This window comes from Eptatretus burgeri, chromosome 2 (genome assembly GCF_056783735.1).
Source record: "Eptatretus burgeri isolate ZD-2024b chromosome 2, Ebu_testis_v1, whole genome shotgun sequence".
Lineage (NCBI taxonomy): Eukaryota > Metazoa > Chordata > Myxini > Myxiniformes > Myxinidae > Eptatretus > Eptatretus burgeri.
In genome coordinates, this window is record NC_140962.1 from 26344174 (window position 1) to 26357247 (window position 13074).

General features: G+C 44.5%; 1 long non-coding RNA gene across 1 annotated transcript in view; it reads left to right on the top strand.

Moving 5' to 3' along the window:
- Window positions 1–316: 316 nt before the first annotated feature.
- The window catches only part of LOC147031654 (uncharacterized), a 14950-nt gene continuing 2192 nt past the window's right edge, over window positions 317–13074 (top strand). Inside the window, exons 1-4 of the long non-coding RNA XR_015053904.1 lie at window positions 317–724; window positions 9531–9682; window positions 12379–12430; window positions 12544–13074. The exon at window positions 12544–13074 is cut by the window's right edge and continues 2192 nt beyond it. This is a non-coding gene — a long non-coding RNA (uncharacterized LOC147031654). The remainder of the gene's footprint in view (window positions 725–9530; window positions 9683–12378; window positions 12431–12543) is intronic.

Sequence of the window (13074 nt, forward strand, 5' to 3'; positions counted from 1 at the left end):
GAAGGAGTGGGCTCGAGTCGCGGAAGGAGAGGGCTCGAGTCGCGGAAGGAGAGGGCTCGAGTCGCGGAAGGAGTGGGCTCGAGTCGCGGAAGGAGTGGGCTCGAGCCGCGGAAGGAGAGGGCTCGAGTCGCGGAAGGAGAGGGCTCGAGTCGCGGAAGGAGTGGGCTCGAGTCGCGGAAGGAGTGGGCTCGAGTCGCGGAAGGAGAGGGCTCGAGTCGCGGAAGGAGTGGGCTCGAGTCGCGGAAGGAGTGGGCTCGAGTCGCGGAAGGAGAGGGCTCGAGTCGCGGAAGGAGAGGGCTCGAGTCGCGGAAGGAGAGGGCTCCAAGGTTCACATTGGAAGAGGGAAATTTTGAATGTTTAGCCATCGGCCCTGGACGAGTTGCCATTCTGGCAATGAGAGCAAGTTCGATTCGAGTGTTGGCTTTTGATACAAGTGAATTGTGCCGTCGGTTTGACGGGTGACTTGGCAGGGTTGACAAAGTTCAACTTTATGGGATTGAACAAATCTTTGCACACGTTTAACTCCTGCACTTTGGGGCTATGAGCGCATCATGCTGTCAATACATGGACCAATATTAAAAGCGAAACGGGAAATCAACAAATCGCCATTTTAACAAGCTCTGCACGGATGCGGAATGAGACGATTTCCTCGTAACGAGAACAAGTATCATGACGAGGGAAGTACGCGGCAATAAATGATCACGGATTTGGAACTGTTAAAAAGGTTCGTGCCTTGTACGTCACAGCACGCGGGCGTGAAATCGTGCTGCACCCGCCTGGTTTCGTGCTGAGAATTATCTTGATCTGTGTACGTGAAATAATGAGTTTGTTCGGCAGACGGTCGTGTTCTCATGCTTGGTGGTCGGACTTCGCTGGAGCACGCCAGTGGGATTGGGAAGCATGGACCCTCCACCGAGGCGACGATTGGATCCGAGCGAGCGACGCAGCGAGACTCGTTCCTTTCTTTAACAGTTTAACAGGAACAATTATTGGCACCTCGAGGGGTCGGCCGGGAAACGGTTTTATCCCCGGGTCTTCGACGAAGTTGGTCAGAGGCGGAATTTGTCTTTTTTATATGTTTTTTTTCAGGGTGCCGACGATAGCTTGCCTACTCTTCGCGAAGCGCGCCGTGGGAATCTTTGACGTCCACCAACGACCACTCTGGGAAGACGGGACGTCCAGTTTGACGTCCGCCCGAAAGGCGGCGCACACACCTGCGACCTTCTACCTGTGAGACACCAGGATGACAGTTTATAGCTGGGACGAGATTCGAACCCCAGGCTGGACAGCTTCGAGACGAGTGCGCATACCACCCTAGGTTGGCAACAATAGCGCAGGCTTGAGGCCTTTGATGGGCCGAATCTAATGGCGTCATGTGATGAAGCTCCTCTTATGAGGGTTCAAACAGAAGTAGGAGGGGGACGATGAGTGAAATATGTTGGGCCACCAACTGAAAGGACCAAAGGGTGCACCGACCAGTCTTGAAGAAGATGGCTTCAGAGAGTTCAGACTTGATGTCACAATGAACAATAGGAATTGATTGTCAAACTTCCAACACGTGGTCATGCTTTGTTGTCGTCGAGTACTTTTCCATGAATCAAGACAGACAATGGACAAACACGTACGGTGCAGTATATGGGGGTTTAAGCCTGGGTTCCAGCATCACGAGCCAAAGGTTCAGCCGGGAACACCAACAGGCCAATATTCAGGTTTATTCGAGCTTAACCGTTTCATGTCTGTGGGCAGCCTTGTTAGCCTCGCTCAGTCCCAAAGGGACGGCAGATGCGATCGTGATCACTTTGTGTGAAAGTGAGAGTCTGGGAGTTCGCACGAAGATCTACATAAATATAGTTCGTCATTCTTAGATCCACTACAATGTAGGCCTATATACCCTGGTGAGGCTCTGCATTGTTAAATTGCTCAGTGTTGTTTTGGTTGATGTTTATCTTGACAAGGGTTGCCATGCGGTGCTTGCCTGTTTACACGAGCCACTTATCAATACGAGCTGGATAATCCTCCAAGTTTAGCTTTTCCTTCGGCAGGGTGATAAGGATCGGGATATAAGTTATAAATGTGTCGTTTTGAGATCGGCTCATTATTCAGGGGTCCATACCTTGCCAGCGGGAGGCACTTAACACGATTCCTCCACGTCTCACCACATCAAGCGATTCTTTCCTTCAGACACGTGACAACACTTATCATGCTCGTTTCTGTTTTATTATCAGTTTGGCTTCAGAGAATTGATGGCTACAGTCAGAGGCAGATTAAGATGTTTTGGGGGACCCTGGGCACAAAAAATATTAAGGCCCAAAACGGCCAAAAAAAAAAAAAGAGAGCTCCATGTTATTTTCATCCAAACGGCCCCAAAAAGAGGACCCCCTTGTTATTTTCATCCAAAAGGCCCCAAAAAGAGGACTCCTTGTTATTTTCATCCAAAAGGCCCCAAAAAGAGGACTCCTTGTTATTTTCATCCAAAAGGCCCCAAAAAGAGGACTCCTTGTTATCTTCACCCAAAAGACCCCAAAAAGAGGACTCCTTGTTATTTTCACCCAAAAGACCCCAAAAAGAGGACTCCTTGTTATCTTCACCCAAAAGACCCCAAAAAGAGGACTCCTTGTTATTTTCACCCAAAAGACCCCAAAAAGAGGACTCCTTGTTATTTTCACCCAAAAGACCCCAAAAAGAGGACTCCTTGTTATTTTCATCCAAAAGACCCCAAAAAGAGGACTCCTTGCTATTTTCACCCAAATGGCCCCGTAAAGAGGACTCCTTGTTATTTTCATCCAAAAGGCCCCAAAAAGAGGACTCCTTGTTATCTTCACCCAAAAGACCCCAAAAAGAGGACTCCTTGTTATTTTCACCCAAAAGACCCCAAAAAGAGGACTCCTTGTTATTTTCATCCAAAAGGCCCCAAAAAGAGGACTCCTTGTTATTTTCATCCAAAAGACCCCAAAAAGAGGACTCCTTGTCATTTTCATCCAAAAGTCCTGCAAAAAAGGACTCCTTGTTATTTTCTTTCATCCAAAAGGCCCCAAAAAGAGGACTCCTTGTTATTTTCACCGAAAAGTCCTGAAAAAAGAGGACTCCTTGTTATTTTCATCCAAAAGCCCCCAAAAAGAGGACTCCTTGTTATTTTCATCCAAAAGGCCCCAAAAAGAGGACTCCTTGTTATTTTCATCCAAAAGGCCCCAAAAAGAGATTTCCTTGTTATTTTCATCCAAAAGGCCCCAAAAAGAGGACTCCATGTTATTTTCGCACTCACTCAGCCAATGTTGCTTTCGACTGGATTGCAAAAAATCTGGAGGACTTCCAATGTTTTATTGCCTTTTTCCCTCTGGGAAAAAAATTCCATGTTAAAGTGTTCCAGTATCAATCAGCTTGCTATCGCTTTCCAAGCCAGCCATTTCTCATCAACCATTTCATTGAGTGCTGCAACTACTTGACGAGCAGTCTGCAAACTGATTGAGAACTGAACACACCCCAGCACTTTCAGGGATAATTTTACTTGCAAAAACAAAAACCTGGTGGGTGTGTTCAGTTAACAAGTTTTTATTATTATTATTTTTGTATACATATATGAGGCTCGTGGAAGAGCTAAAAGTTTATTGAGGAGCGCTCGCTAAGTGGCTTAAGCACTCAAGCAAGCAGTTCAACGGAACCATTGATGAGGAATGGCTGGCTTCTCAAACGATAGGAAGCTGATTGGTAATGGGACACACACCAGATGTGTGAGACAGAAGACCCTTTCCTGGTTCTGCCGTTTGTGTGATCCAAAAATAAATTTCGGGTGATAAACCGCAACATTCCACCTGCGCATGGGTTAGTCAATTTACTAATAAGGTGTGTTTTGTGATCTCAAAAGAAATTGTAATGTGGATTTGCTAAACAATATCAATAAGTATTAACATCAGGAATTACTTATACATATTCTATTTTGATTATTGTTATATTGCATACATGAAACGTAGTTATTGTTCCACTTGCTTTCTCGACCAACACAAACTTCACCCTCTAATTTTGTAAACTAACACAAACTTCACCCCCCCCCAACACCCCCACTGCCTCTACCCGGGGCCCACGGTGACCATTATTCACGTGAAAATTGCTCGAGTTCTGCCAAGTTTGATTGGGATCATCGATGGACTGCAATCCTCAAGTGTCACCATAAATGTTTAATTTGGTTCAAGTCAGGACTTTGGGCCACTCAAGAACATTTATTTTCTTCTGATTTAGCCACTCCAGTGTGGCTTTAGCTTTATGCTTCAGATCATTGTTCAGCTGAAATGTGAATCTCCTACCCAGTTTCACATTCATGGCTGACTCGAGCAGGTTTTCATCAATGAGGTTAGAAATGTGGCTTTCCCAGGAAAGATCATGGCAGATAGTGAGACCCAGAAGCTTGAAAGAATAGACTTCTTCCAGAGGATTGTTGAGAAAGTGGATGGGGGGGGGGGGGTTGCCAAACGGTCCTTTCGGAGAGACATAGTGAGAGTGAGATTTGTCCGGATTGAAAGACATGTTCCACGTGTTGGACCAGTTTGTGATTTTACTCAGATCTACAGTGAGCGAAGAAGCTGCTGCTTGTCCGTCTGAGGGATGATAGATGGTACGGCAGAGGGTGGAGTCATCAGCAAAGAGATAAAGAGGATTTTTCGGAGAGATCGTTGATGAAAAGCAGAAAATGAACAGGGCCAGAACGCTGCCTTGAGGAACTCCAGCCTGGACAGGAAGAGGGGATGAAAGAACTCCATTTTGGGCCACACGTTGACTTCGACAGGAGAGCAAGTCTGTGAGCCATGAGTGGAGATGGCCTTGGATACCATATGAAGAGAGTTTGGTGAGCAGGGCAGGGCGCCAGACCATGTCAAAAGCACGTGATATGTCCAGGGATATGGCTCTGATTTCATGTCTGGCATTGAGGACCTCCATCCATTGTTGGGAGAGTAGAAGCAGCATATCCAGGGTAGAGGGACCTGGTCTGAAACCAAATTGATGATCGGAAATCAGGCCATTGGATAAGAGGAAGGATTTAATGTCTGAAGCAATTATGGATTCCATAACCTTGCTGATGATTGGGAGAAGGCTAATTGGTCTGTAGTTGCAGGGATCTGTTTTTGCACCATTTTTATGGAGGGTAGTAATGCTTTCTGATTTCCAAGGAGATGGCAAATGACCTTGAGCAAATGAGAGGGTGAACAGAACAGAGGGAGGGTGAGCAAGTGCAGAGGAGCAGGTTTATAGGCCTCGCCACAAGCTTCAGTAAACCATGAGCGGGAGGAAGGGTAGGACAACTGAAGATGAGAGGGGATAAATCTGTGCATGAGGGAGAGCAAGTTTCTTTGAAAGAATTCCCAGGATGAGTTGATGTTGGAGAAAGTAGCGATGGGAGACCAGTCCAGAAGTTTGATGGTTGCTTGGAGACCCTGCCAGTCGGCTTGAGTGAAATGCCAGTCTCGACGGTGCTGAGGTGGTTCTCTGATAACAGCCAGAGAGATGTCCACTTTGACAAGGACGTGGTCAGAAGAACCAATTGGAGCGGAGGAAGAACAGCAGATATCGTCAGGGAAATTTGTCAAAATCAGATCCAGAAGAGATAGAGTACCATTGGTTGAGATCCGGGTCAGTAAATTGACCAATTGAGTCAGTCCCAATGAGTCGCAGAAAGCTTTTGCTGAAGTGCCATGACAGGTGACAGATGTACCCACACCCAGCCAACTGGCTTGATGACAATTGAAGTCACCACATGTGAGGAAGAGAGAGTTTGGATGAGAAGATAGAAGTTAGTCCATGTTTTTGGATAGTGAGGTGTAAATGGAGTCATCACTGTTTGGTGGATGGTACAGTACACATATAAACATGAGGTGGGAGTGGAGGGGAAGCCGTAGCCAGAGGTATTCCTGGGGGTGTGGGGGAGTGAGGGCAGTGCATGGAGAGTGAGGAATAGAGTCTTTGATGAACAGAGGACGAGGCTCAGGTCTGTCATACCGGAGGAGGGAGTAACCAGGGAGAGATACTTGGGAGTCGGAGATGTCTTGAGGGAGGAAAGTTTCTGTTTGGCAGATTATGTCTGGTTTGTCAGTGGCAACCTGCATGGAAAGATCTGTAAAGTTGGAGCGAAGGCCCCGGATATTCGAGGTCCACACTGTTAATGAAGAGGGAGGGGAGGAGGATTTGGGTGCAGGAAATGGGAGGGGAGGGGGAGGGTCGGACAAGGGAGGAGGCGGGGGGGTGGAGGTAAGGAGAGTTGTTGAATGAGTGTGGGGGATTGCAGAATAGCGAGGGGAGGGGGCCGGATGAGACGGAGAAAAGGCTCTGTGGTGCTGGGGGAGAGGGGGGCAAGACAGGGGGCAGAAGGCAGTTGAGGATTTGAGGAGGTGGAGAGGTGAGAGGGCAGGGGAAGGAGGAAGCTTTGTGGATGAGAGGAGGGCAATTTTGAGGACGCTGAGTGAGGGGGGTGAATGATGGGAGAAGGACGAGTGGGGAGAGTTGAGGGAGAAAGGTGAGGGGGAAGTTTTTGAAAAAGGTGAGAGGGAAGCTTGGAGGGAGAAGTGTGTGAAAAAGGTGAGAGGGAAGCTTGGAGGGAGAAGTGTGTGATGGTTGCTTTGAGAGGGAGGGATGAGTTGGCACTGAAGTTTGAAAAAAAGAATGGTTGATAGAAAGCGAACATTCATAGCAAACTGGGGTTTTAAAATGTTAGGTCAGAGATGCGATTAAAGACATTTCTTGATAGATACAATAAAGGCAAATGAAGAGAATGGAGAGAAGAAACGCTGTAATAGTTGGATTTTTTAGGCAAGGTATGAATAAAAGGTCGAATTGAGAGCAGTCTGTTTACAAAGAAGAAGACTAGTGCATTATGATACAGTAAAGATTACCACACATGTGGAAGAGGAAGATGAGGCATTATAAGAGATCGTTTTTATTTTTATTATTGTTTGAGAGAGTTTTCATCAGATTAAGTAATGGAAATGTTGTAGACAAAAACGTGAGGTGTGTGGTGAATTTGGATCGGCAAATGCAGGGGGTGTAAACAGATCACGTGGTTATGGGAGAAGCACGTGGCTATGGGAGGTGTATAGGCAAAAGTGAATTTATTTATTTTAAATAAGGATTGCGTAACATTCGGAAAAAAGGGAAGGTTGAAGTGAAATTGTGGAGGTGTATGGTGAATTTGGAACGGTAAACGAAGAGTGAAGCTGCTGGGTTGATGAAACGTATCAGGAAGAGGGTGGAGAGAGACACATGGTTACAAGAGGTGTATAGATCAAAAGGATCCAGGAAAATTATTGATTTTTGATGTATTTTTGAAGGATAGGTAAGATTCGGGAATGGAGGGTTGCAGGAAGAAATTGTGAAGGTGATGGCGAGAGTGGCTCAGCTCAAGTAGAATAAAGATGGTGTGCTGGCAGAAGGAGGAAGGAGAAGAAGAAGGATCGGGACTCGTGGGTATGTAAGGAGAAAGGTAGTTTTTTGTGTTTGTTTTTTATTTTGGATGTAAGACAAGAAACAGAGTGTTTAGTCGAGAGGGATGGAGGATGTTGGGAAAGTGGGGAAGATAGGAATTGAAGGAAATGGGAACAGAATACAAAAAAAACGATCGTACACCGAGAGGGGAAGGATGGGTAGGCCTCAAGTAACCCGGTAAGACAAGGTCGACGAAAACTCACAAAATAACACGACTTTTGAAACAAAACTGAACTAGGAACACACAGTAACATGTAGGTGAGAAATCAACAGTTAAAATGGGACAGATAACAACCAGAAAGTTAACTTTGAGATTGTCAGCAGAGAGCCCTGAAAGACCCTGCCGTCGCTCCAAACCCAGAACCGAAAGAAGAATAAGAAGAGGAGGCCTCCAAAGCCAGTCGCCATCTGGGAATCCTCCATCATGCAAAGTCCTTCTTCGGCCCACCTGAGTTCCTGACCACATACAAAGCTTTCATCCACAGCCTGATGGAGTACTGCTCTCCCCTCTGGGCTGGTGCTCCTGCCTCCCACCTTTCTCGGCTTCACGCTGTGGAAACCAAGGCATTTCGGAATATTGGCATCTCGGCGATGAGGCTGAGTCTTTGGGCCTCTCACTCTCTCACCGCAGGCTGGTCGGCGGTCTTTCTGTCTTCTACCGTCTCCTCTCCGATCTCGACCCCCTTCTGTGTCTGCGATTTGTCCCCACCATATTTCTGCAGGTCGCTCAAGGTGCGCCAAAACCCACCTTCTGGTAAAACTACCAAAATCACGAATCACTGCACACCTTCACTCTTTCATTTGTCATTTTCCCGCCTTTGGAACAAACTCCCTCACTCTGTTCAAACCCATTCTTCCCTCCAGGCCTTCAAAACAGCTGTTCACCACCACCTCTTATCATCCCCCATCCAAATCCTCGAGCTTTTCTACCCCCGTTAATCCACCCCAAACCAACCTCCTTCAAATTCCCTGCTTTCCTTCCTGAAAGTCCCTGCAATGTCCATCTTGTTTAACCCGTGTTCCCCACCCCATCCCTCTCCCTTCCACAGATCTCCTAATGTCTCTGTTCCCCACTGTTTTGTCCTTCCCACTCCCACCCCTCTTGTCTCATGCCCCCCCCCCTTGCTGTGCATTGTGTGTTAGCTCTCACATGAGCCTCGACAAGGTATACAAAAAAAATAAAAATTCAGGGATTTCGATACTCAATAATGCACATATGAAGGTATCAAACACCCGTATTACACAAAAAACCAATGAGACAGTCGCAAGATGGTTAATCATGTGCTATCTGATGATTGAGTTAAAGGTGAAAATGAAACAATCTTCTGTTGTAGGGCAAAAAATTACAGAATAGAAACACAAATGTGTTGTTCCACACTAACAAGGCCATGACCTACGCCCAATGTGTTGCTGATAAACATATTGTCTTATGAACCAAAGACGGGTCCTTTATAGTTTCTAAGACATCTCTGATCATATGCACTGATTGGAAGTGATATAAAATGTTCAAGATGAACTTAAAAATCATAATCATTATCCAGTTCTTCAATATCCTCATCTAAACTTTCCCCATCGTCTGACTCAAAGATGGATGCCTGTTTTTCACAATCTGGCAGTCTGCACATATCACAGCATTTCAGTCCGTTTGACAAACACACAGGTTACTAAACGGCGAATAACACACAAAAGGCTACCACCAATGCAATGCTAGGACATAGTTTCTGACTGTAGAGATGTATACCCTGCCAAAAATTTTGATGAGCATTATTCCCCTGAGATGGTACCGGTGGCCATAAATTACCGGGTCTGGCTCATAGCCTCATGTAACGCTTTGAATTTACACCAAAAGTACGATTTTTGTCTCTTCTGACCACAAAACGTTTCTCCACATGCCTGCAGTGTCATTAAGATGCTTTTTTGCAAGCTCCATATGAGCCTTGAGATGCATATTTTTTCAGTAATGGCTTCTTTCTTGCCACCAATCCATAGAGGCCAGCTTTGTGAAGGGAATGAGATATTGTTTATTGATGAACACTGACCCCTAACTTGAACTTATAACCTTGCAGATCTTTCAAAGTCATTGTTGGATTGACAGTGACATCCGAAACCAGTTTCCTGCTTGCTGAGTTTGGATGGGCGACCTGATCTGGGTAGAGTCTGGGTGGTACGATATGTCTTCCACTTCTTAATGATGGATTTCACCGTACTCAAAGGAACAGTGAGTGACTGAAATCACCCTCCCTTGATCGGTACTTCTCCACCACTTTATGTCTGACTTCTTTGGAAATTTCCTTGGTCTTTATGTTTACCTTATTGGTTGACCAAATTAGTTGCAACTTAAAATTCCTTAGATAAGTAGGGCAGCTTATTAACTCAACTGGAACATAGTTGGAGGTTGCTTATAGGATGGCACGTCGACCATCCATCAGTCCGTCAGTTCATCTGTCTGTAAACACTTGTAACTTCTTCTCCGAAACTGCTGATGGGATTGTTACCAAATTTGGCTGGTATGTTTCAATTCAAGTTTGTTCATGGCATTGAAAAAATATATCAGGGTTTAAGGGGTCTAGCGGGGGTCAAAGTGGGTCCAGGTTTGACCCCTCCCCCCCCAAAAAAATTAGGTATTTACTCTCTTCTCTGAAACTAGACACACAATTTCGAAGAAATCTGACGACACCTTCATCGCCCGTGATTTTCCAAAGTTTGTTCATGGCATTAAAATGAAATAAAATAAGATCGGGCCATAAGGGGGTCTACTGGGGGGGGGAGGTTGCCCCCACCCCCAAAAATAGCCTTTTGCTTTCTTCTCTGAAACTACATACACAGTTTTGATGAACGACCACAAACTTCATCACTCGTGATGTACCAAAATTTGTTCACGGCATCACCAACAACAACAACAAAAAAATCAGCCATTTCCCACCCAAAATATGTATTTACTTTTTTTCTCCATTACATATTTTGTGGGTCATTCATGCCTATCAGTAGTTCCCTGGTTATCTTATACAGCCACTACCAGCTGAGCACCCATGGGTATTGCCCCTATTTTTAGCCCTCATTGGACTTAGTCTTAAATGGGGGCTCATGGATTTGGTCTCAATTTGTGTCTGTGCATGCATATGTCCGTAACCATATCTCGGACATGTATGGACCGATTTTATCCATACTTGGCACAATGATAACACATGATGGTATACATACGCATCATTTTGTTTCGCGATGCAATCGAAGATGGCCAATTGGTGGCCATTTTAGTTGTAAAAAAACCAACTGATGTTGAACACGTCCTGAACCATTTCTTGGACATGCATTTACCGATGTTGTTCAAACTTGGTGCAAAGATAATGAATGATGGCTTACAAAATGCACATCTTTTTTTTTTTCGAGATGAGATCCAAGATGGCCGACATTTCGTTACTTAAATGTGTCCCCAACCGTTTCTCAGACATATATGTTCCGATTTTGTTCAAACTTGGCACGAGTACAGTACATACATGTGCACCTCACTTTATTTTGCGATCTGATGAAAGATGGCCGACTGGTCGACTGGTGGCCATTTCAGTAAATAAATATGTGCAAGCCTTTTAACTCCGTACAGCAAAATTATATCGAAAACAACTGGGGATGTGACATTTTATGTCTTGTTTTCCTTTTTTTTTTAAAGTTAGACCATGGATTACATACAGTTGAATCCTATTACACTTATTTTGTAACCTTTTCATGCAAATAATTTGCTCCTGAAGTGGTTTAGGGTTAATTAGGCAAAGGGGTTGAATACTTACACAACTGAGAACCATCTGATTTTCTCTCTTAATCTCACTTATTCACATTGTATTTGCATTTTATAGCTTTATCACTTTGGAGTAGTGTGTGAAGACTGTATATTAAGTTTAAATTGAAAGAATTATTAAATAAGCTCAGGTGGCATCAAAATGTGAAAACTTTGGAGAGGGGGTCAATTCTGTTAAGGCCACTGTACTCTTCCCAGCTTAGCTCTCGGTTGTTGAATTGGATCAAGTTCGGTGGCATTCATAATGACAGTTCTGACTCCCACTCAATCAGTACTTCATTTTGGTCTTACTGATTTTTATCGTTTCCGATAATCTCTTTTGTAATGCTATTCACAGGCCGAGTCTGGCCTTGATGGAAATTTGCTGTTTTGAAGAAAAGTAGAATTTATTTATTTATATTTTGCTTTATGGCAAGACCTCTTTCACTTCACTCTTCAGGTTACATTTAATGGACCTCAATATTTCAGGCAATTGCAAAGGAATATTTTTTGACATTAATCTAAGACATAAATGTGGGTTGTATCCCAACTGAGTGGCCAAATGGTGAGAACGTTCGCTCCGAGTCTGATAGGCCAGTGGTTTGATACCAACCCTGGCCAACTCATACGAAACGCTTTAATAATGGTATGTTCTACTTCTTTGCAAGACTCTCAGCATTTAGACTCTTCGAGGATAGAGCACGGATAAACTCTGTGGGTTGGAATCCCCTGGCAGGGAGATTTCTCCTTAATTGTTCTGCTGACTGTGGAGAGAAAAACTCACAAAGTGACTGCTGGTATGCCAACTGATACTAGAGTGCCCTGGGAAATTACTGCACCCAAGGTTTGTCTGAAGTCAAGTCCTGTGTTGCCTGGGATCTGTCTATATGTATGTGTGATGTGTGTGACAGTTCTTCCATGAGCCTTGGACCCTATTTTAAATAATATAAACCCCAAATACAAGTAGTTTTACCAATTACAGACACAAAAAGACAAAAATAATTTTCATAACAAAAGGAATAACAACTTACAAATATCCCAGAAATGACATTGCACAAATGAAATGAAATCTGCTTGAAGTCATCTTTATATTTGAATCTAATTTTCTTTGCTCTGCCTCCTTTTCTCCACACGAACCAACTCAGATTTCCAGCAGTGTGTACACAAAGAAGACAAGTTCCTCTCTTGACAAGAAAAGTATTTCTTCTTTCTTTCTGACTGTTACCTCCTCTATTACTGGGTGGGATGGCATCAGCGCTCAGTTACTGAATCTATCTTTCGCTGATATTGCACTTTGTCTTTCTTCGCAGAACCTCGAGGAAAACTAACAGTATGGAAGCTAGCCAACATCACTGCAATCCATAATGTGGGTGCCAAACCGATTCACTCAACTATTGTCCTGTCAACATTTTTCCCATTACCAGCAGAGTAATGGAATCCATAATTGCAGAAACATCAAATCTCTTTTTTATTTTATGACTAATCAATATTCACCAGTCAACTTCAGGCCCTTTTCTTGGTTGTCCAGTTAAGGTTATGAATCTTCAGAAGTCTGCCTCCTTTCAAGCACTGACCAATGGAGGTGTTTTGTGGTTTATGATCGAAAGTTGAAGAACCATTCTATCAAACGTTTTCTTTTATTAACAGTTGGGGCGACCTCTTTTCATCCTAACCCAGTTTTCCTGTTTCTGCTTCCTTAACTTTCCCTGCTTTATTATCTCCCCTCTTGGGCTGGCAGGAGAGCTCAGAGGTCATGCACATGCCTTTGAGTTGTTTCAATCTGGGTTCGATTGTCGACCCGACTATAAACTGTCACGCTGATGTTTCGCAGGCAGGGTGTT